Genomic DNA, 4,321 nt, shown 5'->3' on the forward strand with positions numbered 1-4,321 from the left:
ATTTTCAATCATTCATCCCTTTCTCTGGTGAACTCTGGAACTCCCTGCCTGCTTCTGTATTTCTACCTTCCAATGACTTGAATTCCCTTTCAAGACACTTACCCTTCAATTTTTGACTACAGCTTTGGACCTTTTTTCTGGGACTGGCATCTCAGTGGGCTTTTTTTTTTTATTCAATTTTTGTTGCCCTAGGCCTGTGTACCTCCTACATAGAAAAAAAAAAAATCACGGCTGTATTACATTGATATACTGAAAACATTACTAATTTCTTTACGTCAATCGTTTATTCCTTTCTCTTATGAGATATTCTGTTCTCACACACACACACACACACACACACACACACACGCATATATATATATATATATATATATATATATATATATATATATATATATATATATATATATATATATATATATATATATATATATATATATATATATAATGTTACGTGACCCGATCATGTAATAATTACATACTTCATTAATATTATTAATGATTAGTGTAGGTATGGTAGGACAGAGAGAAACACTGCTTTGCACTCCAGGCCCTGTGGGTGGCTGATGGGAAACCCTTGTTGCACATACACCCTAATTGCTCGTGGCACGTAGCAACTCTCTCTCTTAAGTGCGTTGTCGTTATTAGCAGGAACTCGTTGCTCGGTCCCGAGTGGAATGTTATTGTCCTCGCCGTCAGGCAGAGCAATGTCTAAATAATGCGGTGTGTCCATGACGCTTAGGGCAAATATCCCTGCATCAAAGAATTATCTGCCGTGTATAATAATTTATAACACAACGATAATTACGTGATATGGATTTTAGATAAGTTTCAGACTGTTTCTGTTTCATTGTAGTCGTTACCTCATACTCATAGTTGGGTGTTTATGTATGAATTTATCGTAGGTTCAAATTTCTTTTTATCAACCACCACCACGGCCACTATTCGTTCACAATAACAAATGGCGATAATAAATACAGCGTGTGTGGAAGGTCATGAACCTATGCCATTAACTTCCCCCGCCCAGGATGTGTGTATTTGTACAGATGGCTCTTAATAATGACCGAGACATGAAGATAGAGAAAGGAAAGAGGCACTTGAACTGGGTGGCACAAGCACGAGCTTTCCAGCTCTCTCTCTCTCTCTCTCTCTCTCTCTCTCTCTCTCTCTCTCTCTCTCTCTCTCTCTCTCTCTCTCTCTCTCTCTCTCTCTCTCTCTCTCTCTTCTGAAACACACAGACGCAGAAAAAATATGTTTGACAATGGAATTTTGTATGATATAATGTTTTTCCTTTCCGTTGTCTCTTTCAATTGTCTTACTCCTCCTTGCTCCTTTTTACTCCTCCTCTTCCTCCTCCTCCTCTTCCTCCTCCTCCTCCTCCTCCTCCTCCTCCTCCTCCTCCTCCTCCTCCTCCTCCTCCTCCTCCTCCTCCTTCTATTCTTCGTACTGCTTCTCTTCCTCTTTCTCCACGTATAAAGTCTACGATCTCAGGATAATTTTTTTCAACCGTTTCTAAAGTTTAAAGCGTGAGTGATTTTCTCTCTCTCTCTCTCTCTCTCTCTCTCTCTCTCTCTCTCTCTCTCTCTCTCTGGTCTGGTCTGTACTGTACTGTACTCTTAAACGTTTTATTTTCTCTTGAGGACCGTTTTCAAAGTGATTAATCGGAATATGCATGTGTTTCCGTAATGATACAGAAGAACAGTCGTTGAACTATCACTACACTCATGAAGGCACCTTGAAAATCCTTATAACTTCCACTGGAGCCTGTTTAAAGTAGTTGCGAGCAAGCTTTGAGACATTTGGAAATACGGTTCTCTCTCTCTCTCTCTCTCTCTCTCTCTCTCTCTCTCTCTCTCTCTCTCTCTCTCTCTCTCTCTCTCTCTCTCTCTCTCTCTCTCTCTCTCTCTCTCTCGCCAGAATGGAAAGAATTTTACTGGAGCCAAACAACGCTCTTTTATATTTTACGAGACGACTGTGGACGCGGGGCGAGGCTGCTTCTGAGTCTGGTGAGGGAAAGGAAAGGGAGAGGAAAGGGTGAAGGGATTGTAGGGAGCTGGAATGGGAAAGGGAAGGGAGAGAAAGAGAGAGAGAGAGAGAGAGAGAGAGAGAGAGAGAGAGAGAGAGAGAGAGAGAGAGAGAGAGAGAGAGAGAGAGAGGATGGTAACTGTGTAGAAGCGAAGGGAAATGGATTGGATTAGGGGAAGAATGGTAGTCAGGAGAGAGAGAGAGAGAGAGAGAGAGAGAGAGAGAGAGAGAGAGAGAGAGAGAGAGAGAGAGAGTGAGAATTAAAGGATTAGAGTGTTTCACTACCTGACATTACTTTTTGCAGTGCACCAGCGTTTCCTGATTGATTAAAGCGAATGTAAAATGTAGGTAAATATTCCAACTCACCCCAATGAAAATGAATAAATGAGCAGACGAATAAGTAAAGGAATTCCTAAAACAAATCGAATGGTAAATATATAAACAGAAGACTGCATTAATCAGAGGAAATAGCAAACGGTTCTTTGATTAATCTACATTTTCATTCGCAGCTGCAGCTTTTAATCTCGTGCGCCAATCGAAAAGCAACAAGATTCAGACTTCTATCATCGGGAGGAAATAGCGGAGGCTTTGAGACGCTTGCATGACTTTCGCCTCGATCAGTGAGACTCAGGACCAAATTAAGAAATCATCGGAAAAAAAGAGTATTGGCAAAACGTCTTGAGGTGTTTTATGAATTTTTATTAATCATTCCTCCCTAAGCGCCAGTAAAGTTTGTCCTGGTCTTTATACCTTCCTTGTACTATTGACGTCCTGAGAAAGACTTCCTTGCGTCTATGTATCCGAAGTATTTTACAATTTTCACCTCATTCACTTTACTCCGCACCAGTCGAGTTAATGCATAATGTTAATTCTTTGCATTATTTAAGCCTTGATAAAGAATGTACGTGAATTAATTTTGTGTTTAGGATTTTTTTAGTCATGGAGTTTTCTGTCGTATGTTCTCCTTCCTCTAATAAAATTCGCGCTGAGCTGTCGTGCCCTGCTCAGGCGCGGGGGAGAGGCGCGTGAGGAAGTGGGGAATGATGGCGAATAGCGTATTTAATAGCGTGTGGACGAGCATGTTTTGGCCATTACATTCTGCGAAACCTTGCGGCAGGGGTAATTATCTTGTTTCTCGCCTCGTTAACATTCCGTTGCTTGTGCGAATTGGTGAATATTTTTACTTGCGATTGTCATTGTGTTTAGTAAACCTTTTTTTTTTTCTCTCTCTCTCTCCTTATTCTGTACTAGCAGAATTATCCGACGTTGTCCGCGTAAAATTTGGCTCTCCAAATCACGGTTTATCATTCATATCAGTCGTTTGTTCACCAAAGCTACTAATGCAACTGTTGTACATGTCCTCTGTCTTTAGCCATTAACTTGGTGCCACCATCAAGAATTGGGTTACGGTGATAGATTTGCCTGAATAATCTAACGGTTTTGGATTGGAAGTTCGACAGCCTATGACACTCCTCGGATCAAGGGAGATCCCCCCTTCCAAATTTCATCACAGTCAGTTCATAAATGTATGTTATGTTAACTTCCGTTCACGATTCATAATATCTGTGAACTGATGAAAACTACTTGAAAGATGAATTCGCTGGAGATCTCTGTATCACAGAAAATTCGACCATATATTGAAGGAATCGGTAGGTTGATGGGATTCAACTCCAAGCTGACAATGAATGCCCCATTTATACCTCTCCCCACCATAAAAAATCCAAGTTAACAATGAATGCCTCCCGAAGAGGAAAGCGGAACCTGGGAGTCCTGTACATTTCCGCCAGCTGCCTTCCAATGCACGGGCCGGTAATAACAGTCATACATGTGTTGCACGGTTAGAGCTACTAACGGAGGCCAGCAATGCGTCAAGCGATTCGAGCGGCGCCGTGAGTTGCTGGGTCCCGGAACAGAAACGTTTGGTAAGTCTTTGAATGGCCGTGTTCAGCGTTTTGTCTCCCTCCTCCCCGCTTGCTCGGCTACCTCTCTCGCAGTTAGTGGCACCCTCTAATAGTCGGTTATTGTCCTCCGATCTGCTTTAAACCTCACTTTATTTTGAAAGAAAAAAAAAGTTTAATATAATTGCCCTTAGATGGTCATGCTCCTATTATGAGCTACATCTTTGATTTTATGAATAAGGAAGCGATATTTTCTTATTTTCCTTTTTTAGGAATAGGAAATTCGTTCATTTACGACTATATGTACTACTATACTATATATACTACTATCATTGTTGCTGTTAATGTTGTTGTTGTTGTTGTTGTTGTTGTTGTTGTTGTTGTTGTCAACGAACATC

This window comes from Scylla paramamosain, chromosome 8, assembly GCF_035594125.1.
Source record: "Scylla paramamosain isolate STU-SP2022 chromosome 8, ASM3559412v1, whole genome shotgun sequence".
NCBI classification, from domain to species: domain Eukaryota; kingdom Metazoa; phylum Arthropoda; class Malacostraca; order Decapoda; family Portunidae; genus Scylla; species Scylla paramamosain.